The sequence below is a fragment of the Peromyscus californicus genome, unplaced genomic scaffold (genome assembly GCF_007827085.1).
Source record: "Peromyscus californicus insignis strain IS unplaced genomic scaffold, ASM782708v3 Scaffold_22__1_contigs__length_63687245, whole genome shotgun sequence".
In the NCBI taxonomy this organism is placed as follows: Eukaryota; Metazoa; Chordata; class Mammalia; order Rodentia; family Cricetidae; genus Peromyscus; species Peromyscus californicus.
In genome coordinates this window covers 58,792,515-58,818,514 of record NW_026294525.1, presented here as the reverse complement: position 1 = coordinate 58,818,514, position 26,000 = coordinate 58,792,515, and the positions used below count along the sequence as shown (strand labels likewise).

The 26,000-nt window shown below is 44.4% G+C and overlaps 1 protein-coding gene and 1 pseudogene across 4 annotated transcripts in view; one reads left to right on the top strand and one right to left on the bottom strand.

Annotated features, from left to right (window-relative positions):
• The window catches only part of Fyn (FYN proto-oncogene, Src family tyrosine kinase), a 198,093-nt gene that overhangs the window by 135,578 nt on the left and 36,515 nt on the right, over window positions 1-26,000 (bottom strand). Inside the window, exon 1 of one of the 4 annotated variants that reach the window (XM_052751430.1) lies at window positions 11,918-12,032. The exons of the other annotated variants lie outside the window; for them this stretch is intronic. The gene's annotated coding sequence lies outside the window, so the exon portion shown is untranslated. Of the gene's footprint in view, window positions 1-11,917; window positions 12,033-26,000 lie in introns of those variants that run through there. 4 annotated transcript variants of the gene reach the window in all.
• LOC128118652 (tubulin alpha-1B chain-like) lies at window positions 4,925-8,129 on the top strand (annotated as a pseudogene).

The window sequence follows — 26,000 nt, the reverse complement described above, 5'->3', positions numbered from 1 at the left end:
TGAGAGACGACTTGTGTAAATGCAGATGTGGTACCCATATGACTCAAGTTTGGGAAACGCTGATACATACAAACATAGCCCATGAGTCAGAGGCATCCAGGTTTTAGTTCTAATTGCCACCAGGTAGGCAATAATGACTAATTTTATTGCTTATAAAGAAATAATTCTTTCATTGAAGGTGGGAGTTTTTCTGGCCAGAGAGCTGTAGCTCAAAGAGAGCAATAATGTTTTAGTAAACTGCTTTGCAACCTGAATCCTGTCTCGTGCATAATATAACAGATGCCTGCAATAAATGATTGAACATTAAGGTCCAAAGATTTATAGTAATAGTAAGATGATAATTAGAGAACACAAATATGAAGCAAGAAGAGAGAAGCAAAGTGCTGCTCTCTTTGCACAGAATGCAACAAGGGGCCTCTGGCTGTCACTGGAATGTGAAGAGAGGGGTAGGGAAAGCCTTCTCTGAGTCACACAGGCCTCTGCTGAGAGCATTCCAAGGCCATCAGGGGAATTAGATTACAAAGGCAATCTGTCATGGTTTGTGATTCCTTTTGATGTCAGGCTGGTAAGGCTACTGTATATTATTTCCATGGCACTCACTGATCAGCGGAATCACTTCCAACTGTCGCCTCCTACATGAACTGGAAGTGTGACGTTTTGTTCAGCTCTGTTCCATCCCAGATACCCCAAACCCTTAAGTCTAACCTCCTGGAATTAGCATTACATTAATGCTCATGGCTCCTTCCACGTTGATAGCCCAGGAAGCAGTAAATCGACCAGTGAATGGTGTCTCTTCCAACAGTGCAAGTATGCAGAAGCCCAACCCACAAGCTTGCACACCCCTGTGCCCTACTCAAGCCTACCCTGTGGGTGAAGCCAGGCAGGAAGTCTGCAAGGCCTACTCCCTACTTCAGGAGAAGACATTTGAATCAAAATATCCTATGTTTCTTAAGGCCATTACATTCCCAGCAGATCTTACTCCAGAGCTGGGATCCTCCCCCTGTGCACTGTTGTTTACTCGTTTTAAACATATTTGTACAAAGCAGCCATTGTTCTCCACTCACTGTATCACTGCATGATACACTGACAAGCTACTGCTTCTGTATGAATAAGAGTGTTTTCCCCAATGAACAACGGAGTCGACTGGCACTGGGAACAAGTCTTGCCCAGCAGCAACTGCTGCATGTGGCAAACCCGGCTACCCATGGCCTCTATACCCAGTGAGCCTACAAGTACAAGTAAATGGTCTGCAGTTGCTGACTCCAGAAGCTCAGCTTCCAACACACAGAACAGAGGGATGCTTTTGCGATGCGTGGCCTCACTTGAGAATTTCTTCACATTTACTAAGTTTCTAGAAGGACAGGGAATAAACAGACTTTAATTTTATTTAAGTCATCAAGTTTAGATTCAAAAGCAAAGGCTTTAAACGTAACATCGTATATAGCAGCTGATTTGGTGGTGGGCATGGTAGTCACACAGCACAGTGTTCAGACCAGCAGATGGAAGTGGGGTCAACACTGGACAACATAGGTCAAACTGTTTCTGTCCTCTTTATTCTAATGGCATCCAGTTCCACAGAGACTGGTGTGAGAACAAAGGCAAAATAAAGTTTCTGTTCTATGGTTTCTCAGACTGCTTCCTTACTCTATGTGTGTATGTGCATGTACACACACACACTTTTGGGTGACTGTCCCATCCTTGACCCCTATAGAAATGTGTTCTGCTTACAGTTCAGCAGCAGGCCATGGGACTGTAGTTGTCTAACATCTAACTGGACAGAAATGAGTAACTGACCCAAGAAAGACCTATTCACCGGGGGCTAGGAACCTACAAATAGTGTGACTTGGCTTAAAACGAAAAAGTTAAACCAATCAGATTGCTCAACAAGGAATCTGAAGTTACAGGCTGATACTGGCTAGCTGTGGTTGGTTAAGCCAATAGATGATGCATACTTGGATATCATGGGATCCAGTCGGGGCCAAGGTCACACAGGGCCACAGCTTGGCCCACAGACTGAGGAATGGAGGAGACAAATAAGATGACATGGAGAACATGGGGACTACAGACACAGCCATGGACAGTGGGTTCTGTTCTCGTGGCTTTGTAGCCCCAAGAGGCTTCCTCACTGATGTTTTCTGTCCCTAAATTCTGTAAGATCTCTCTATGTGAGAGCAACAAACTCTAACGGAAGATGAAATCATCAACTTTACAGTTAAGTGTAGCCCTCACCACTCACCAAGGAAACTTCTCTTTGCAACAGAGACAATTATAGAAAACCACAACCAATCGAAATACAGAGTTGTGGAGCCCAGTCCCAATGGGTCCCTCCAACTTAAGGCTCTGGAAGTACTGAAGAAAGGGAGCAGAAAGATTGTAAGATCCAGGGAACCAAGGAGTTTGCTCTGAGAAGGTGCCTCCTAGGAATGCCAGAAGCCACACCCATAAAGTTTCAACAACTCGACTCCCTAAACAGCAGCTGTACAAGGACAACATTCGTTAAACATGCTAAAATGGAGGTGATGGAGCCCAACAGGCCTCAAGTCTATGAAGAATACAGGCAACATAAGAAATGCCAAGAGTGGGAGAAATGGTCTTCACCAGGGAAGAGCACACCAATTAGTTTTCCAGTACCAAATGGCCAGCACTGATAATATATATACAAGTAACATTATACAGACTGATTAGGCTATATTTGGGAATACATACATATATATGTATATAAATATATAACATCCTAAATATATATATTTTAAAATAAAAATCTATCTACCTATATATCTATCATCTATTTATCTATCTACCTACAACAATTAATGCAAAAGGAGGCCATGAATTTGAAAGGGCAAGGAAGGATACACGGGAAGGGGGTTTGAATGGGAAAATGGAAGGGTGAAATGATGGAATTATATTATAGTATAAAAACAGAATAAATATATTTTTAAAGGGCAATAATCTTTTTACCTAGAGTAACTTGCTGAAGCCTCTGTTCTGGCAACTGAAAACAAGCTCTGAGCAGGACAACAGCCCACGGGGGCTCTTCCGGGCTGACCCACAGCACTCAGGACTGGAGAGAGAGTGGAGAGTGGCATGAAAGGTGGTAACAGTAGAGCAAAGGAGACTGGCAAAAGGACAGGCTTGGAGCCACACTGGTGGAGCGAGGGACAGAGCAGCTGCCACAGTGCTGTGTCTCCGGGAGAAGTAAGGGGCATCAGAGAGAGCAGGGTGATGGCTGGGCTGGCAGGAGGGGAAGGGGACAGGCCACTGGGAGGGGCAGCCAGATGGCCATGCTTCAGGGGAGTAGAGCAGAAATGCCCAAGGCAAAAACCTGGGACTCTTTCATCTAAATGAATGTGTTAATGGCTCCCGGGGAGCGGGCAGGAGAGGGCTTAGCACATATGCCTGCTCTACTGTACTGGCTGTAAATAACCCATGTGCTTGTCTGTGCCATCTGCTTGGTGTGCACTTTGTGGAACTGTGCAGAAAAAAAGGAGGCACAGGAAGAACGGCTACTAATACTTAAGTGGATACTCTGAAGAATCGAATATGCTTACACAGCTAGATTATTACACTTCCTTTAAAGGGGTTAATTAAGCCAGAAGTGTTCCTTTTTCTTTTTTTTATAGGTGTGGGGGCAGGGCAGCTTCCTACAGGTCAAAGAGCAGGTCACAAAGAGAATGAAGCTAAAAGACAAACCTTCTGTTACTGGATTTCACACATCCTGGATTAATTACTCATAACCAATCTAGGCTACCTCTTCATCCATTCAGAGCTGTGTATCGCTTGCTTTCCTAAGAGTAATATTTTCCAATTATCTCTAAAACATCAGGTTTAGATAAAAGACATTCTGAACACATGCCATGTTTTTGTAGAGAGAGACATACCCTCTATAAAGTGCCTACTGCACGTGACTGAGTATTAATTACCTTCACACACACACAGTGAGGCTGCTCATATGTGCTTTGGTTCCTCACAATTATACAATGTAAACAATCCATCCACCAAAACAACTATGCAGTGAGCATTTGGTGCACTGCTCACCGCTCACTTTAATCAGAAGGACTGCTTTGAAACCCCAGACTTAGGTGCTGCACATCACTTCCAAAGCTGGATTTGTATCTTCAATCTAAACACTTGGTATTGTCCCTCTTATAAATCTGCAATAACCAATAACTTAGCAATTTGAGAGGCTTTATAGATTTGAAAGATTGTATAAAACTCTGTATGAGCCAATGACTAGGTCAAGAAATTTCACCTTGCCACCAGGGTCCTCTCACATTAGTTTCATTTAATCCTCTGTCTCATCTTGATGGGATCCCCAGAAATAACTTAGGCTGAGCCCTAATGCAATGGGTCCCAAACGCTTCTGATGGCTTTCAACTCTGGCCCTACCAGAAGGGGCTCGGGAGAAAGGGGGAGTGGGTACAGTGACTAAGAGCTGAATATGGTTCACTTAGACTCCACACTCTAGATGAGTAATCAGTCTTAAAAGAGATTCCTTATCGTTCTAGACCTGAGTTTTATCATCTACAAAACAGAGGTGATCTAACCGTCACACACTGGATTCCCAGGAAGCATCAGTGAATGAGGGAAGGTCTTCACAGGGTAAGTTCACTGTGTGTGTACGAGAATACACATAAGCTGGGTGGTGGTGGCACACACCTTTAATCCCAGCACTTGGGAGGTAGAGGCAGGTGGATCTCTGTGAGTTCGAGGCCACCCTGGTCTAGAGCACAGAGTGAGTTCCAGGAAAGACGCAAAGCTACACAGAGAAACCCTGTCTCGAAAAACCAAAAAATAAAATAAATTAAAATTTTCATATTCACTTTCAATGAAAATCAGAAAATAATTAAGAACCTGAAACAGGAAAAGGTGCATACTAAAAACTCATTTGCATAATTTATAGAAATACATACAAGTACACACGATGTAGAATCAGACTAAGAGAATCTAAAACTGAACTATGAATTTTACCCACGGATGACAAATTTTCAAAGACACATGCTAAATGAAGTAAGCATTTTAAAATACTCAGTTGGCATGAGCTCTTAAACCAATTCAGTCTTGATCTCTAGCAAGAACGGACAGTATCAGCAAAGATATTTTAGACTGAAATGAACCCATGTGGACATTGTAGAGAGGGTGGAAGCACCAGTGGGGATCTGACTGTTAAAAGGTGAGCAGAGTGCACTCTCCTGAGTGCAGAGGAACTGTCAATCAGGAAATGTAAGGAAACATTCCGCACCTAGGGCAGTGACCTGGCTGGAGCATCTTGTGCGTTCTCTCCCCGCCCCCTTTACTCTCCCTCCGTGTGTGCACGTGTGCAAAGTGTGTGTGTGTGTGTGTGTGTGTGTGTAGATGCTTTAAAGACTTCCCAATAGCTTCTCTGAAAAACTAGCTTCTCTTAAAATAAATTTGGTTAAAACAAAATTTTGATATTTTAATTTTGGTGATTCATTGAACTATCTCATGAAATTTATCCTTTTTAAAAAAGTCTAGCATGACTGTGTTACTTACTTCAACTCTTAGCTGTCAGGAACAGTAACCAGGGTCTGGTGTCTGCTTCTGTCACCCTCACCATCTAACCCATAGCTACCATGAGTCAGTGCATCTCCATCCACGCTGACCAGGCTGGTGTCCAGATTGGCAATGCCTGCTGGGAGTTCCACTGCCTGGAACATGACATCCAGTCTGATGGTCAGATACCAAGTGACAAGACCATTGGGGGAAGAAATGACTCCTTCAACACCTTCTTCAGAGAGATAGGCACTGGCAAGCATGTGCCCCAGGAAATGTCTGCAAACCTGAAACCTGAAAGTTACAGACGAAGTTCACACTGGGACCTACCACCAGCTCTTCCACCCGGAGCTGCTCATCACAGGCAAGGGAAGATGCTGCCAATAATGATGCCTATGGCCATCATACCACTGGCAAGGAGATCATTGACTTTGTCTTGGACCAAATTTGCAAGCTGGCTAACCAGTGCACAAATCTTCAGGGCTTCTTGGTTTTCCACAGCTTTTATAGGAACTGGCTCTGGGTTTACCTCCCTACTAAGGGAACGGCTCTCTGTTGATTATGGAAAGAAGTCCAAGCTAGAGTTCTCCTTTTACCCAGCCCCCCAGGTTTCTACCACTACTGTTGAGTCCTACAGTTCCATCCTTACCACCCATACCACCCTGGAGCACTCTGATTGTGCCTTCATGGTAGACAACGAGGCCATCTATGACATCTGTCACAGAAACCTTGACGTTGAGCACCCAACCTACACTAATTTTAGCTGCCTTATTAGCCAGACTGTGTCTTCCATTACCACTCCCCTCAGATTTGATGGACCCCTGAATGTTGATCTGACAGAATTCCCAACCACCCTAGTGCCCGACCCTCACATCCACTTCCCTTTGGCCACATATGCCCGTCATCTCAGCTGAAAATGCCTACCATGAGCAGCTTTCTATAGCAGAGACCACCAATGCCTGTTTTGAGTCAGCCAACCAAATAGTAAAATGTGACCCTCACCATAGTAAATATATGGCTTGCTGCCTGTTGTACCATGGTGATGTGATTCCCAAAGATGTTAATGCTGCCATTGCCACCATGAAGACTAACTACAGCTCCAGTTTGTGGACTGGTGTCCCACTGGTTTCAAGATTGGCATTAATTACCAGCTTCCCACTGTGGTACCTGGTGGAGACCTGGCCAAGGCACAGAGAGTTGTGTGCATGCTGAGCAACACCACAGCCACTGCTAAGGCCTGGGTTCGCCTAGACCACAAGTTTGATCTGATGCATGCCAAGCATACTTTTGTGCACTGGTATGTGGGTGAGGGCACAGAAGATGGGGCGTTCTGAGGTCCGTGAGGACATGGCTGTCCAAGAGAAGTTGGATTCTGTTGAAGGAGAGGGTGAGTAAGAAGGAGAGGAATAATGATCCATTCTTTCAGCTCCTGGATCACGTCAAACTCCCGGGACTTGGGCTTCAACATTAGCCGACAGACATTGATGCTTCTAATTATGTTCATTTTGTGATCACGTCTATTTTTTCCTGTAAGGTTCCTTCCATGATGTCTCAAAGTAAAAGCTTTAAGAAAAAGAAAACAGAAAGAAAAATCTAGAAAGATTCAGAGTGGATGCCTGTCCTAGAAGGTTGCACTCAGACTACAAGACCGCCCTCCGCATTCTCCTGGGAGCAGTGGTCAGTGGTCCTGTGGACTGTCTTCAGTGGCACCCTCCTCCAGCCAATCAACTGTCTGATCACTTGCCAAATAACAAAGACAACAGTCATATTATTGACTATGACTGCATAATAGGCAGCAGATTTGAACAATGAGTTAAGAAGAACTAAAACATTCATAACTTTAAATTGTCTAAAATATTTTCAACAACATTTAATCTTCAGTCTCATAAAACTTGTTACAAAAAAATAACACAAACAAACCATGTCCAAAATAAAAGAAAAAAAGAAAAAGAAAAAAAGGAGAAAGAGGAGGAGGAACGACCTGGGAAACCACGCCCTCTCACTGCTGAATAATAAGATATACACATTTGTTCTCATGTAAAATGTGGCATATGTTTAATACAGTCCCACTTCCATAAAGTACGTAGCCAGACACAGACACTGGACATTTCTGGATGGTAGAATTTCAGTAAAAGTTAGTTCTATCCCTTTTAGAGTATTTCTCATCACTGAAATGTCCAACAATATAATAAACTTCCCTACAAGAGAATAAATATAGTGTTTATCATCTCCAGTGTCATCAAGAGTATGTGACATCTTTGTCTCACAGAATTGCCTAGCGTCACAAGGTGGGTACCACTATCCCTGTACCTGTAGAAGCAGGCAATTCCCACATGAGGGTGTGGGGAACTGGAACTCAGGTGACTGTCTCATGATTGCTATGCTACTGCGGTACTGCACACGTGGCTGGTGGGGAGAGGAATCCCAATATTTATAAAAATACACCAACACTACCTAACCAAGTGGCAAGCTAAATGGAGATAATATACTTGTATATGCCTGTAATGTTTATTTTAGCTATTCTCTAAATGCCTTTGATTTTGCTGTATTTTCAAAACTATGGCATCTATTTGAAAACAAAAAGAAATTAATCAAATTATAGAAATACAATTAGGCTCAAAGAGTAAATCTTACCTAAGAAAGATTCACTACTGGTCTGAAACATAATCATAGTTATCAATGTTAAAACCAACTCCATTTAAGGTAGTAAAAACATTTATAACATCTTGTTTACCTTTCTTTAACTCAAACCTGACCGAGAAGAAGGAAATAACCACAACAAAACAAAAACTCTCTTTAGGAGGAATAAAATTAAAAGAAATCAAAGAACTGGTACTCCACAGAGCATACAGAGGTCCCGATTTCTCAGTAAAAACTCCCATTCGCTGATACAGAAGCTTGTTGCTATGTTACCAGAACTCAGCACAGTGCCGACTACATGGCCAGAACGAAAAATAAAAATAAATTTGGTGAATGAACAGCACCATATATAAATTACTAAGACACAGTTACACGAGTGAATTTAAATTTTCTTAAACAGGAGGATCTAGATGATTCAGAAAGTGTTTTTTAATGGGGCCAGGTGCTGCCCGAGTAACAGAACCCCGCCGTCTGCGGAGGCGCTGTCTTTCCTCTCCTACTTTTGCTTCCTAATGGACTGTGCTGGGCATCTTTGCAATTTTGTTCAAATGAGTGCAGGACCCGGAAAAGCTGTTGCTGCATATCGACGCATAACATAGTGCCATTATTGGTCTTTTTATATAAATATCTACACAAATATACCGTTTGAAGATTTGGAAACATTAGCTGTGCTGTCAGATTTGGGAAAAGTACCCCAGTTTACTGTGTTGAGTTGGCACTGCACATAAATTAACAGTCATACTGATCTAGAAACATTAACATTAATTTTTCCCATTTTTTTTGTTTTTTGTTTTGTTTTGTTTTTCGAGACAGGGTTTCTCTGTGTAGCTTTGCGCCTTTCCTGGGACTCACTCTGTAGCCCAGGCTGGCCTCGAACTCAGAGATCCGCCTGCCTCTGCCTCCCGAGTGCTGAGATTAAAGGCGTGCGCCACCACCGCCTGGCAATTTTTCCCATTTTTAAAGGAATGGTACACTGTACTAAACATGTCAGGTCTTGTCTACATGGGTTTGGTTACAGAAACTAATAAAGTATTCTCGAAATAATGAAAAATTGTAATGTAAAACTATATTCAACAACCAAAAGTCCACAATGCTTCACTAAGTGTTCAAAATCAACTGTAAACTAACCTACAGAGCTCAATGCCCATGAAGGAAATCCTGTCTCCCTGGAAGCAGATTCCTAGGGCAAAGGATGGGATTTGGACAGTTTTCACATTTTTCTCTGCATTTTTCAGTACTGTTTGGATTTACAAACAAACAGTACCCACATACGTTCTATTAGGTTGGCAGAGGTCCTGTTTATCCCAACCACTCAAGCTTTGGAGGATGGGAACAGTATCAAGGTATAGTTGACAATGAGGACAAACTTTGGATAATGTCTTCCTGGTTTCTCAAATATTCTGTATCTGAAGTACTCTTTTTTTGTGAGTTACTCCTATAAACACACCCCAAACAAGCATTTTAGAACAGCTGCAGAGATGACCACACAGCTATTTTACCAGTCTCGACACCCTGGACCTAACCGCTCTGAGTGTGGCCTTCTTAATTTTCTGGCTGACCAGCACGGCGCAAGGATGATCTCCTGGGCTCTGTATTTATCTAAATGTATTCGCCATTGATAGTCTCCATCTGTCAGCTCCACACACAAAGGCCTCAACTTATTTGATAAAGAAATACTGCTTTTCTTGAAGGCTGGATGAGTGTGGAAGTAGACAGCCTGTACTAATAACCAACGGTTTCTTATCATTCTTTTCTTTCAGTCTAAGAGAAAATGCGAGCATTGCCTGATAAACAAAAGCCAAGTGTCTCTTTTCAGATTCCACCAAGAGCAATGTGTGTCCTTCACTGGGGTGCTAGCCTGGTTCCTACAGTGCTGGGCTGCGATTCTGGCCAGCCTCAGGCTGGCCTCTGAAACCTTGTATCTCTCTGCACGTGTGCCCTGAAGAATCAGCCAACTGTGAGAAGGGCAGAGAGAACACAGAGGGACTGGTGACTGGCAAGTGGCCTACTCTGGGTGTCATTTATTTGAATAACTGAAGTGTGATGAAATTTACTCACGCCAGGCTGAAGCACAGGGTTCACTATACTGAGAATAAGCTTTGTGTTTTCAATCCTAGGCAGAGACAGCAAGATGGAGGGTTGAGAGAAACAGAGAACTACGCTGGCTAGACACGTTCCTTCTAGCACCTAGGTTGGTATCCACCCAGCAGGAATGGGGGGTGCTGAAGACAGCTACAGCATGTGCCCAACACGCAAATCATTCTACATGCCCGAGGCACAAGAGCTGGCTGGGTTAATCTGATCCAAATGGCTATGGCCTTAATGACTTGACAAATACTTTTCCCCCTTCTTTTTGAGCAAGGATCCCACTTGGTAGCCTAGGATCTCCCAAACTAAGCAACACAGGCTGCTCTATTTTTCTTTCTCTTTTAAAGATATGTTGGCATATGATAATAACCCCAAGGTGTGAGTGCTAAGTTACCTTTCTACTGGAAGTGACTGATCTTTGCAACTGTGCTCAATTGATACCAGTACCGTTCATTTACAAGATGCTGGTGGACCTCCAACCCGCACTGTGCGAGGCCCACAAACGGCTGACATGGAGCCCTGGCTGTGGGCTGCCTCAGCCATAGGACCTGACCCTGATCCCTGCTGCTGCACCGCCACCGCTGACTAGCTTTCTCTGAAGTTGCCGTCGTGTGCCTTCTTGACACGAGCTGTCTACATGTGAGCCACGGTTATTTCCTACAGGATGAAACTGCAAATAAACGGCACAGAACATGACCTCCAGCTGTCAGGCTGCTGGTTTGGTTTTGTTTTACAAACTGTGGTGTTTCTGCAGTTCTGATTTACAAGTATCACTTGAGTCTCACTTTCTTCTTTTGTCATTCCTTTATCTGCCTAACCCAGTCCCTTGGACCTCCCATAGTGGCCTACCACACCCCACTGGGACCATGGCTCCTGGGTTCACCAAACTTCAAAAATGTATTCCTACAAAGTTCACCAGCAACCTCTGACCTTCCTTGCTCTCAGCCGCAGGCCTGACTTAAGACTAACTGACTTCCTTCACCAGCTTGACTATGATCCACTCTCACAGAAAACACCTCTCTTTTACTTGTCATCAGAGGCCCAGAAACGGAGAGCAAGCCAAGCGGTCCTACCTCTCTCTCGCCTCCTTAGTTCCCTATACCCAGCCTGCCTGCCACCAGCAATCCTGCAGGTAAGTCAGATCAAACTTCCCAGAGGGGCCTGTGAATTCCAGTACTCTATAAATACAGGGTATCTGTATGGGCACAGCTACTTCACTTCTTTTTTTACTGTTCATGTCATTTGAACTCTTATTCCAACATGGAATCTGGGCTCAACGTCTCCAGCTAGATCTCCAACTGTTGTCTGGTGACAGCTCCTGATACTAAAAATTCTTTCCTCTCCACCTATCTTAAGCACAGCTCTTGACCCACTTTCTCTAGGACCTTTGCCATAGTAAACAGAGCTTTACCGCGCTGTAACCCTGAGGCAGACTTCAGTGTTACACACACACACACACACACACACACACACACACACACACACACACAGCAGAGGCCTTTGTAGATCCAATTTCCTGTTTCTTTACTGTCAAATTTATGCTTACTTAGTTTTCAAGTTTGTGCAAGTAGGGAATTGCATGATCAATGATTCCAACTTACTCCTGGTAAGAGTCCGACCTCCCCTACTTTCTTAAATACCCAAATGAAATTTTAAAATATTCCCACACACTCACCCTTGGTGTCTCCTCCAGATAGCCTGGCGATGAGAGCTTTTGAGACTATTTAAAAGTCTCATTTCAACGCAGGAGTAAGAAACTCGTCCACTTCTAACAAAAACAGCTTAAGGATCAACTACACACCCAAGATACTTTCTTCAGCCCATAAAGCCAAGCACACTGCATAACCATGACACAAGCTTGGAAGGCATCCCACAGCCATCAGATGATAGATGTTTTCTTTGCTTTCTTCTTGAATCAGAGCTGTTAGCAGCAGCAGGACACTAAATGAAAATCCTCAGCAATAGACTCACATTGTATCTGACAAGGCTCGCTTCATGAACCTCAGCTATTTCCCACTGAAGGGACTCTGTTTTACAGAAGCCCTGTTTACACAACCACTGCGTAGTTACACTCCCTTTAAAGATAGATGACACTTTTATGAAAAATGAATTGCATACTATGCTTTGGCAAGATGCCAAAACATAAACGTGTTTAAAATATCCAAAACCAAACCACCAGACGCCAATACTTTTTACAACCCAAACAGGTGACATGCAAACTTCTCTTCTGAATAGCAGGGTGGTGAAGATCTGCTATTGGTTCCTCATTAAGATGAGGACGACAAAATTAATTCAAAATCATTAGGAAATGACCCAAGAAACTGATTAACTGTAAATATACTAATATCCTGACTATGGTGCTTAGAATATTTAAATTTAGATTTAAGTTATTATATAAATTTTACATGCAAAGCTAAATTAGAACGATTTAACTGAAGGGACCGAAGCACCACATTCACTTGTTGGCTTAGGGACTATGTACCGACAGGTACTCCGACAGAGGGAGATAGGCAACGAAACTGTTTCAGACAGCTCACAGTTTCATGGAAGACAGACATGCGACCATAAAAGCAGCAACAACCTGAGTACTGTGGTTACTGAAATGCCGTGCTGAGAAACAGCAACCCTCAAGTAGCTGGTATAGCATCAAGTACAGGAGGCAGAGATTGATTTGTGCCGGCCAGTGCCATCCCTAAGTTAGAAAACAGTACCCAAACATGATGCTGCTGATGTTAACCAACAAACATGCTATGGGGAAAGGGTCAGGAAAAGAAAACACATCCAGGGATTAATCATGGTTAACTCTGAACAGGGAGTAGGAAGATGGTTTTAAATTTATTTTATGTATATGAGTATTTTGTCTGTATGTGTATCTGTGCACTGTGTGCTTGCCTAGTTCCTATGGAGGCCGAAAGAGGGTGTTGGGTTCTTTGGAACTTAGTTACAGGCAGTGTTGAGCTGCCATGTGGGTGCTGTGAACTCAATCTAGGTCCTCTGCAAGAGCTTACAGTACTCTTAATGCTAGGTCATATCTTCAGCCACAAAAGTTGGTTTTAAAAAGGACTGTCTTTTTTGTTGTTTTTACCTCATATATACTGCTATATTATCTGATTTTAAAAATAACTTTTTGGTGTAATACAAATAATAATTATTTTTTTAAAAAAATCACTGAAGCGGACAGTGTAGGAGGCAGCAAGGTAAAACAGGCCAGTGCTGAGCACGACAGCCCACCACCCAGACTGCAGCCCACCCTCTGACGGTGAGAGCCTCAGCTCTTCACCTCGGATCTGGAGCATGGCTGTGTCAGGGTGATGTCAGGAACACCCGCTGCAGCAGGGTGAAACAGGATGTGGGGAATGAGCCGCAGACGAGCATGCGCCGCAGACGAGCATGCGCCGCAGGACAGTGACATGCTTGAGCAGGGTGAGTTGGGAACAAGTGAAACTCGACCACTGTCTCCTTCATGCCCATTACAAAACTCTAATCATAAAGTGTGTGTGAATGACAACCAGTACCTGTGGCCAGAGACCGTAGCTGTGGGGACGAAAAGGACGAGACAGAGCCCAGGAGGCTGGCTCCAAGAGGGCAATCGCCCTATTTTAAAAGAGAGACCATAAATATATTTTCTTTATTTATTTGTTTATTTTTGGTTTTCCAAGACAGGGTTTCTTTGTGTAACAGCTCTGGCTGTCCTGGAACTCACTTTGTAGCCCAGGCTGGCCTCAAACTCGTGATCCTCCTGCCTCCTCCTCCTCCAGCAAATCCTACTGGTGTGTGCTACCATGACCGGCTTATTTTTTTTTAATATGGGACATCTTGATTTTTAAATGATGGCTCAATTTAAAAAACAAAACAAAAACAACCAATCAAGCAAAAACAACAAGCCGGGCAGCTGTGGTGCGCACCTTTAATCCCAGGACTTGGGAGGCAGAGGCAGGTGAATCTCTGAGTTTGAGGCCAGCCTGGTCTACATAGAAAAACTCGATCTCAAAAAACAAACAAACAAAAAACTCAAAAAAATAAGGAAAGAAAGAAAAAAGAAAAGAAAAAAAACAACAACAACAACAAAACAAAACAAAGCCAAAAGCAAAACCAAAAAAACATAATCACAAAATCAAAACATGTCTGTGGGATACCTCAGTATTGAGACTTCCTAAAGGCTTGAAGCTGAGAAGAAAATGCCAGATTAAATTATGTTATTCCTTCCTCTTCCCTTTTTAGGAATGAAAACTTTTTATTTACATGGTGCTCTTCCATACTTTTAATCATAAGCAACATTTGAGTTAAAAAGCTCCCCTCTTCCTTTCCGGATTCTACACTCACATGCTCTGACCTCTTACATCATGCTAACATTAACAGACAGCTGAGGTCTGTAGTAAGTGTTAAAATATGTGTCTGGGTGGGACTCACAATTAACTGGTAAATTTTTAAAGGGAAACACAAGGAAGGGCAGAAGAATCCCACACAAAATATCTGAACCTTCAAGCTAGCTTTCAGTTTATCAAATTTCCTCAGGAAACAACTTCCCATTTGTATGTGACTAATACTACAACACACCCAACAATTTCATTAGAATGCTATTTTTAATCAGCTCAGTGTATCACTGTGCCTCAGGACCTGAGAGCAGGCACATGAAGTCATTGCAGGTCACTGGGAAGTCGCAGCACTGGCCACTGAAAAACAGTTTTAACGGGACAGCATCTTTGCAAGGAAGTCATCAACAGCTGACACCCTTGTGCATGCAGTCTTTAAAGTGTTCCCTGCAAACCCTGGAAAATGGCAAGACATCTATTCTAAGATGTGGGTTTAGTAAAGGCTCCTGGGCTAGCATCCTTGGGTGAGCTGTTTCTACAGGTCCTCCCTGGACTTCCCTTTGGTCTTCCTGGTATATTAGGGGCCAAATTTGGATGATAGTAAATGAGTGCCCCTACTTGCAAATGACCTTCCTGCTGGAGCCGCAAACACAATCTCAGGCATGTGGAAAGGCACCTCTCTGTATACCAGACTGAACAGTCTACTGAAGTCCATAAGAGAGACCAGCCAGCATCCTTGAAGAGAACAGAGGCTGCCCTATCTACTTAGGGCATGGTTGCTGCCCGAATCCCTACCCTGGCCTGTGCACCATGCATTCCTGTCTCCCCGTCTTCAGCTGGCCCTCAGTCGTGCTCTGGCTTATCCCCCTGCCTCAGTCACTTCATCTTACTTGCTTTCATTCAGCACTCAAGTTTCCCTTGGTATCTGTGTTGATTTGCATTTAACCATTTCCTTCTCTAGACAATTCCCTTCTTCAATTTGGTATCCTTTTTTTCCACCACACTCCCTGTCCAGTCAACACCAGCTTTCAGTCACAGGGTTGCCACTGAATGCATCTCAGTGAAGCTTCACTTGAGGATTATTACCCCGATCAAGTCCACAAGTTCACACAACGAACCAATGTATTTGTCAGAAACCATCTTTATCCTCCTGTACTTGGGAGGAAGAACTGCCTGTTGTTTTCTCTGTGCATGGCAAGCGTGGCCTTAGCTGTCCAGACCTACCACTAGCACCGTGCTGGTGTTAGAGACGGAAGGAGCCCAGCACCTCTGCTATGCTGGAACAGAGCTCCACGGAGGTTGCTAGATCTCTTTAGACTGAATTTTCAAACAAGACAAACATTCTACTTCCTAAGGCTTTTCATGTAGGGTTCTGTTGCTGCAGTTTTCAATGTACCTACTATGCTTCCAAGATGGATGCTAAAACATATTTAACTGCTTCAGTGCTAAGACCACACAGACTTTGATCTGGCAATTGATAGAACGTGGAGTATCAAACGTCTGTGTTATTTAGAGGTCACATCATACAGAAGATGGATGATTTTATAATTAGAGACCTGGACTCCAATGCCAGCACTTCCCTAGCACACAGCACTGGTCAGGAACTTCGTGTCTGTTAACTGAAGACATCAACAGCTGCCACACAGCGTTTCTGTGAGGATTACATTCCACGAGGTGGTACAGAAGAAAGCCTACGCACACAGCTGTCAGCAGCTGGAAGGAAATGAACAACACCCGCTCCCATGCTGTCACCTTGCAGCACGATGTGACCCTGCATCTTTCCTTTGCTCGCCCTTGGGGAAGATCCTTCCTGATCTTGGCTGTTTTGTGATGTAGAATCAGGAAGATAGGTGGTAAGAAAGTGAGCCATGGTTTGGAAAGTTTTGGGGACACACATGGAAGAGCTGGAATGTGTGGGTGACACTGAGGAACAAAGGGAAACTTGGCCTATTGTAGATTCTGTATCCTACGATGGCATTGAGAAATCCTGTAAACGATTTACTGTTTTGAAATTATTGTCACTAGACTATATAACACTTTACACTAACATTATAAAATGATACAGAAGGGCTGAAGTGAATAGCCTGTCCATTTTTTTTAAACTGATCATATAAATGTGGAGGTGGAAGTGATCCACAGGCAAAAGAGGGGGGTGAAAACAGGCCTGTTGGTCTGGTGAGAGGAACTGGGGAGGCACAGGAAGGTGGCCATGGTCACTCAGAGGCTGGAAGCCAGGCCCAGTTCCCACCCCTGACTCATTGGTTCTGGTGAGTCATTAGCATCTGTGTGTTTCAGTTTCTTCCCTTGTAAAATCACAGGACAGGAGGACTGCATTACTATGGCATCCCAGTTGGCCTTTAAAAACTGGTTTGGAAAAATGCCAAAAGCTCAGATCTCCGTGCTTTGGCTTCTACTGAAACTTAGGCAGTAGTATTGCGCATGGATGTGCATAGATTTATACATGTAGATGCGTGGGCACATATAACATACACACATAAACACACACACACACACACACACACACACACACACACACACACACACACACACACATCTTGGAGGTGGTCCTGCACAGAGAGTTGATGAGACTGTTTAAGCAGAAAGCTTTCTAAGCACCCTATTACTTGACATGACAAAACCCATTTATGTCCAAACAACCCTGAATCTAAAATAAATAGATTTCTTTTCCTGAAAGCTGCAAAGGAAAAGCTAACAGCCTCCCCATACGCCCGCATGCTCCACATGCCTGTATGTACCATGTACCTATGGGCCCCACACGCCTGCACACATCCCCATTCCCCTTACCGGGGTACTTTGCTTTCGTGTACGACAGATGACCTTCTGACGCCTGCCTCTGAAGTCTCAGTGATCACTGCCTTTGTCGCATCTCTTCCCCAACTGGGCAAAGTGACCCTGCCCACTTACTGAACCCACACATCCAGAACAGCACCTTGTTCACACCAGCCACTCTGCACTGCTTTACAAATAGACACTGAATTCTGCATTAAACTCTGGTAAAAGTCACAGACCCATGACAATGGAAGGGACCTCTTAGGGATGTGCAGAGAAGAGAAAACAGGCTTGTGGAAGCAGCTTTCTGGAGTCCACACAGAATTTCCCTTGCACTTTTTCTCTGTGCCTCCATATGCACCGCTGATCCTGGGGAAACAGAGAACCTGGGTGAGTGGGGGCCAATGCAACAGGCCAGCTCTGAACTCACTTGAAGCAAAGACTCCTCATCACCGGAGAATAAACGATAACCTTTCTTTACAGAACAGCAAAGCCCCACGGAATAATGACAGTTTTGCGTAAGTGGCAGATTTCATCTAAAGATCTCAGAACTTATGAGGCCCTCACTCCGCAGTGTGAGGGGTCATTATCTGTTGCTCTTGGTCAAGTGGGTACGAAGCTGGGTACTCCTTGACCTTACCGCAGGCTGATTTGAAGACACTTGGGGGCATGGGTCCTCCTCAGTTTTCCCCATCCTTATCGACATCAAAGGCAGCTTTCTAATGCTATGACAGCGACAGCAGTTTGTCGTCTCTTGGGCTCCCTACCACTGCTGCAGCCCATGCTAATTTAGGGCGTAGAGAAATGACAGCCCTCGGCACGCGGGGCTGGGTTCTGCCATCTCTCCCTCAGATCAACAGAGCCTGGGACTTCTTGAGCTTGTCCTGGAGAAAGAGCAACCACAGCCACATTTGAGGTCTGTGAAAGACAAAGCACTTGGAGGCTTTGCCTACCCACAATTACAGTGCTCCCAACTATTCCTCAGTTATTTAAGACCTATGCTGCAGGCCAATTAGAGGGAGTTATGACAGCAAGTCCTTCAGAGGAGTCTATGAGACCCGGCCAGACAACATTCTTCCTTCTTCGGCCTGATGAGGAAACAGTGGGTTTGAAAGCTCCTCATCACCAAGCTACCCAAGCCCTGTTCTCACAGGCAGGAGGGCTTGCCCTCTTTCACAACCCTGACCTGATAACAGGCTAACTGGTGGAGACCAAAGGAAACCAGCACCACAGGGCCCAGCTCTCCCCATGCTGAGCTCACAGTCCTGGTCTCTCGTGTCATAGCTGGCTGGGCATCTGTGAGCTCCTCTCCTCTACAGTTTCTGAGACTATGTTGCTCATCTTCTACTCAGACCAGGAACATCATGACCCAACTCCCTAGCCTGACTCTTCAGGCTCTGGCCCCTTGGAACAAGTGGGGATTTTTACTGAGCTCAAGATTCCCCAAAGTTTTTTCTGACACACCTTCTGTATCATGTGAAAAATAATTCTGCGACCAAGTGAATTTAAGAGACGTGTTATAAAACACTTCAAACAACTATGGATTCCAAATATTTAAAAACAGTTACTGTAGTGTCACGGTTTGAATGTGAGATGTCTTCCAAAAAGCTCATGTTCTGAATACCCAGGTCCCAGCTGGTGGGGCTATTCTGTGAGGTTCCAGAAACTTCAGGAGGTTAGATCTAGCTGGAGGGGAAGCAGGCTGCTGGGCATGCATATCTGTGGCTCTTCCCTTTATTCTCTTCATCCTAGACATTGTTGCTGTGAGGTGTTTGCAAATACTACACAATCCACTTAATTGAGGTACCTAGAATCAGAATAAACACAGAGAGAAAGCAGAATGTCTACCATGGGGGGGGGGGGGGCTGGGAGAAGGGGAAGAACAGGAAGCTGCTGTTCTGGAGGAACAGGGTTTCAGCTCTGTGAGGTGAAATGTCATGGCTGCACAGTACCATAACTACACCTAAGGACACTTACCATACACTGAAAAGTTTCTGTCATGTGTATTTCACCTCAAATACACGAGATGGTGTTCTTTCAGTATGAACTTTTCAGAGCTCTTAAATGCTATGTGCACTAGGAATCCTTAAGATCAGAAATGCATCAGCTCACCCTGCTGTACAATCCATTTTTCACAGAACGCCTCCTGGGACCGTGTGTTTCAGAACTCACTGTAGGAATGAGATACCGAAGGAGAAACTGCTAGAAAACACCAACTGCATCGCTCACTAGCTGATGGCCTGGGACAAGGACAACTTTTGGCCTTCAATCCCTCTCCTGACAAACCAGAACAAGGCCTGTCTGACTCTTCTCACTGGCTAATGGTAAAATCTAGTTTTTTGCTTTAAAAAAAAAGTATATACAGGAAAAAACCTAAGTATACCAAAGGCTCTTCAAGATGAAGCTGTCGGCTGAAGGCAGAGGTGAGCCCCTGGCCCCATCGTCTAAGCAGCCACAGATACCACCAGCATGGGATAGCTGCTGAGTGGGCGGAGTCACAGACCTCCACAGGGACAAGGATGCTTGGGACCATCTCCTGCAGCGCTCTAGGACTTTAACCACACAAAGTGTGAGATACCCAAGCACTGCCAGATGGCAGACTGGCCGCCTGCCTGAAGACTCTCTTCGACGGGCAGTGTAGCAGCAGTGCAGGGGGATGGGAGTAAGAGTCCCTGGAAGGAACCTAGGGAACTGGCTGCAGGGAAGGGGGAAGGTTCTGCATCTGCTGTGCAGAGTGACAGAGACCCAGCAGAGATGACAAGGAGGTGGGACGCAAGACACCACACACAGGAAGGCCTCAGCTGGCAATGTATGACTGGGTGAGGGCTGTGGACAGGAGTTTAGGGATGGAGGTCCAGGTACCAGGAGACTGGGGCAGTTTCAAAGGACAGGAGCTAAAGGCCTACACTAAGGAGGTGCTGGCAGCATAAGGGATCAAAGTGACAGTGCTGTCAAAGGAGCACCCCACAAGAGGCCGCCGGGAGGAGGGAGAGGTCTATGACAGTGTATAGTGATTGAGGAAGTGATGGAGTTCACTGGGAACCATGGTAGTAAAGAAGAATCTGTTCCCATCATATCGAAACTGGAAATTAAGATAATTGGGTAAAAGTGCCTGATGACTATAGGCAAGCAGACTGTAAGCAGGCAGACTTCTGAGAGAGAGGTGAAGGGGCGCTCAGCAGATTTGGACAATTTGCTTTTCTAGAACGGGTTTCTATCTCTGCTCTTGAATAGGCACTCATAGTACCCAGCTACTTTTTGAAGTGGTGTTTGGCATCTGTGCTTGGACGCTTTCTCTTCTATTTGCTTGAAAAATCTGCTATGTTAGAATATATTAAGATTAATGTACTGTTCTGGTCATAGTGGTGCACGCCCTTAATCCCGGCACTCGGGAGGCAGGGGCAGGTAGATTTCTGAGTTTGAGGGCAGCCTGGTCTACAGACTGAGTTCCAACCAGGGCTACATAGAGAAACCCTGTCTTGAAAAACCAAAACCAAACAAAAAACTGTACTAAAACTACTTATCACCAAATTTAAGAACCACGGTCGAGTTCTACACCAGCTGTCTAATCAAAGTTAAGTTATAAAACCCCAAAACAGTTGACATGGCCAAATATTTCATTCAGAAGATTTAAAATTAAAATGTTAAAAGGCATACTTTTTTTGGATAGGGTCTTGCTACATTGTCTAAACTGTCCTTAAAGTTGAGATCCTAGCTCAGCCTCCACAGTGACGGGATTACAGATGTCTACCGTCAGGCCCCTCTTAAAAGCATATTTAAAACCTTCCAAGTATAGGTTCCTTGTAAAAACTACTATGTATGGCCCTTCCCCACCTGGATCTGTTCATATTCACAGCTACATCAAAGACTCTGTCAAGAACAGTCCCTGGCACTACTTTTAACAGTCACAGCTTTTTAGTCCCCCAAAATGATGTGATCAAGTAGATTGTGCAGTAATGATGATAAATGTGACATGCCCGTGTTACTATAAATAAGTGTAATATATTCTCCCAACCCATTTAATTACCTCTCGTGTAAAGCAGTGCAATTAACAAAACTGTCTGAATTCCGAAAATGGGAAAAGCCCTCCTGTCTCTCTTAGGTAGTTTTACAATCCTAACAATAGACGTACGGAACCTTTTAAAAGAAAGACGATTATATTAAAATGACAGAGGCATGTAAAAATTCATCAGAGAGATCCCCCTGTTGTTTAATGGGCTGAATGCTTCATCATACCCTAGAGAGGAGGAAGAAAGGAGAGAGATCCTAAGTCACTGGGGACTATGCCCCACACCGGAAGGTCAAGAGAGACATGCACAGCCTGTCGGGTAATCATGAGATGGATTGATAATACTGCTTGTGGAACATGAGCTGGTGTTATATATCCATTTCTTGAGGAATGCAAATGATCATGCAAGCTGATACAACACTTTCTCTCCAAAAACAAAACCTGAAATCTACTTCCTGGAGAGCTGCCTGGGGTTGCTAGAATCCACTGCATCCTACCCTCCAGAGACAATGCCAACTGACTGGTTTAAATGCCATTCCTATCCCTATACTCTGGTTTGCCTCACACTAATTTGAGCCGATATAGGTCCATGAAAACTGGGCTGTGAGGAACTATAGCCTTGCACATAAAGGCCATTCCCACCAACCTATCTGTAGAAGACAAGGACCTGACTCAGAGCCTGGAACCTGAAGTGACCAGAACTTTTGGTTGATCTCCTGTAACTTTAATTAGTCACACATCTCAAGATGCTGACACTTAAAACAAAACACGATGGAATTACTGAGCCGTTTTTGAACTCGAGCTCGGAGGGCCCTTAGAGATTATATCTTTCATGTGATTCTGAAACTGTGGCTAAGCATGCCCGGGAACTTGCCCCAGGTCAGCCGGAGGAAGAGGAAGAGTCTGCTATTCTGGATGGGACATAAGCTAGAGCCTTGGCTGCTACTCTGAAGAAGATCCAGAATGTACCTCTGTGACTTGCTTGTTTAGGGATCAAAGTCTGGGGAGCTCTCAGATGCTCCAAGTCTGGTCTAAACAGACAGAATAGCAAACCCACGTGAATATGGGTTTACTGAACAGATAGATGCTAAAGGTGTTCCCAAAACCCAGGCAAAATGATTCAAGGTTTCTATCAATCTACAGCTGGCTACTACTGTTCAAAAATGGGTTTTCCTCTCTGTCCTGAGTAAGCTGACTCTGAAGTACATGAAACATGGCACCCAGTGAGCATCTCTGGTCCTGTTGCCAGCAGCTTGGTGATCTCAGCAGCACTGTGGTCTTGAAAACACAGTTTAGCACCTCTGGGCTCACATTCAGCCCTGGGGACCTTAGTCATCAGTGCCTTCTCTTCAAAGAATTGGCAGAGCCAAGGACACAAGCCTGTTTAGCAAACACACATTTCCTCCCCACCAAAAAGGCAAGTTAACATGAATGCCCTCGAATTACTAAGCATATTTTGGTCAAAATATACATATTTAAACAGTTGAAAATTTTAGTTTTAGGAAGTGAAGGTGTTCAAATTTCCTCTCTTGTCATATGTCTTAGTCACTGTTCAATTGCTATAAAGAGACACCATGACCAAGGCAATTCTTATAAAAGAAAGCATTTACTTGTGGCTTGCTTACAGTTTCAGAGGCTTAGCCATTTACCATCACCATGAGGAGCACGATGGCATACAGACACACAGGGCAGTGGAGTAGTAGCTGAGAGCTAAATCCTGACCCACAGGCAGAGAGGAAGTGGGTGTGGAATAGGCTTTTGGAACCTCAACGCCTATCCCCAGTGACACACTTCCTCCAACAAGGCCACACCTCCTAATCCTTTTAATCCTTCTCAACCAGTGCCCCTCTCTGATGACTAAGTATTCAAATATATGAGCCTATGGGGCCATTCTTATTCAAACCACATCAATATAAGGCCAAGTATTCATTCTTACTCATCAATCATTTCTCTAAAATTATCATCAGTTGTCAGTGCTAAAACAGAAGTCCCAAGAGGGTGTAATCAGAGATGGGCCACAACAGGATAGAACAGAAACCACACAATAAAAGGACATCACTCATGGCTTCTGGGTGTGGACTGGGTGAGGCTAGTTTCACCAGGGAAGGGGAAACAGGGAAGAATGGGAAGCAGAGTGGAGAGACGGGGTGCTGGAGAACCAATAGGCAACAGCCTTGTGAGTGGGGTAGATAAAGCATCTTTTAGGTCCTGAGGCAGCCAGTGCCAAGCCAAGAAGCTTGTCCAAGGTCAGACAGTCACAGAGCAGCACCTGGAATCCAGACTGTCTGCCCTTAAACTCACTCTTTTAATTAATTTTATTATAAGATCATATAACCACATTAGCAAACATAGAGAAGGAAATCCCATAATCTCAGACCCCAAATACAACTGTCAGCATTTCAGTGTGATTTCTGGAGGCCTTTCCCTCATAGAAATTTTGTTTTCAAAATTAAGCTCATAGTCCACAAGTGATTTCCTATCCTGCTTCCTCCTTATTTAACGACCTAAACACCTGTCCAGCTTCCTTAGTAATTTGGGCAATCAAAATCTTAACTAAGACTTTTTCCTTCACCCCATGATGTTTTAGAGGTTACATGATGCAACTTCAATTGTGGGACAAAAGGGGTCCTTCCCATCTTTTTGGCAGTGTACATCTTAGTTACAGAACACCATGGTGTTTCCTCAAATTGGAAATGTCAGCATCAAAAGTTTCAAGCGGGCGATACTACTAGTCAATACATTATGAAAAGTCGTGATGTATTTATCTTGAATATCCCAGCATCAGTGATCTCTCTGGCCTGGAATCAAATGCATCTGATGAATGTTATTAATGAAGAGGGTCCAAAAATAACAAGTTAAAAAAAGCCACCCTTCTTGGCCTCTAGAGGCCACGTGTTTTTAATGGTTTAATGCTCCACTTTCCATTTCAGTAATAGCAACAAAAGAAACTACCCGTCTGCAGATCTACATTTGGAAAAAAATGGGAATTCGTTGAAAAGCAAACGTACTCCTCTGGCTTAAAAACCAGGGTGGTCAGAACTTGCAGTCAATCAGCTCCCTAAGGACTGTGTCAGAGCCCAGAGTAATTCACTATTCATCATGCTGAGATTTTTTTTTTTTTTAATTTTGTTTTGTTTTCTCACTTGGGTCAGGTGAATGAGCAGTCCCAAGAAGTTCTGACTTTCCATCGGGTAAAGCTAGGAAGCAGAAGAGACAGCCATGTCAGGCCCTGTGTAAGCCTGCTGAACATGAAGGACACAAAGCCCGCTGGTAGACGGGGGAGCTATTGTGACCGGAAGAAGGTAACTGTCAAAATGTTTGCATGCTTCTGTGGCTCTCTGTCTCCAAAGCTTCCTTAGACTCCACGCCACGTTAGTTTAACTTGGAAACACACGTCAGCACCTGACAACATCTACTCCCCAGTCAGTACCCAACAGGTGCTGGCCAGGAAGAACCTGGTGAGGAGAGAATTGGGCATGTTGACTCCTAGCAAGATGAAATCCGCTCCCTCAAGGCAATGTGACTCCTGTCCGTGAAGTAGCTCGTCACTGCTTCCCCAAGGATAATTTAAAACCCAAGTCCTCCTCTTCATTATCCCAGGGTCACTCCATTCCTCAACAGGAAGTTGTACTTCACCAGATCCCAATGACCTCCCTTTCTTCTCCAGTGTTTAGTCAGTACTGCTTCCCATCTTCCCTCTAGACTTCCTCTCCTCTTAAGTTACAGTTTCTTCACAGGCGTGTCAAACGGTACAACCACGCTGTGGAAACAAATCTGGCGTTACCCAGTCAAGCGGAGAGTGTCTGGACACAAGGACTCAGGGGTTCGTGAGCATTCTCTCACAGGGAAGCTGCAGCAGCACGCACACTCAAGGATGTTCACAGCAGCACTGCTGAAGAACAGGAAAGAAGCGGAAATGACTCAGGTACCCACTGACAGGAGAGGGATTCAAACACCGAGGTGCACTCATACAATGGATACCATGCGGGACAGTAGGAAGATAAGTGAATGCCACGCACGGTACATGGGTGGATCTTGAAAAAGGCAAATGGTACAGAATGCTGCTCAGTCTGGTCCTTAGGGAAACAAAACTCCACAGTAGGTTACTTGTGGAGAGTGACCCAAGGCCTTGGACATGTTAGCAAAGTACTCCAACCACCGAGCAACAACTCCAGCTCCAAATTAAAACTTTCAAAGAAACTATCCTCAGACCAAATGAGAGCTGGTGAGATGGTGGAGTGGGTAAGGGCCCTTGATGCAAACGGACAACCTGAGTTCTGCGCCTGGTTCCCACATGATAGAAGGAGAGAGCTGACCTATAACCCCTGCATGTGCACGTGCATGTGCATGCGCACATACACAAAAATAAATAATTTGTAAAGCAAATAAAGTCATCCAATTTTTATTCCTATTTGGCAGCCACATAAATCACACAGTAACATCCATCAAAACTACTAGCTCCAGGTAGCTGGCTGTTACTTCTTCAAAATAGTTCACATCATCCATATCACAACATGGGAACAGAGTGGCACATCTTCCTTTTCCTCCACCAATCACAGAGACCATGCTGACCTGAAGCATGGATGTGAAGAGGGGTCACCTGAGAAGTGAGGGAAGGCTGGTGTTGGGCAGAGGGACTCTGTGGG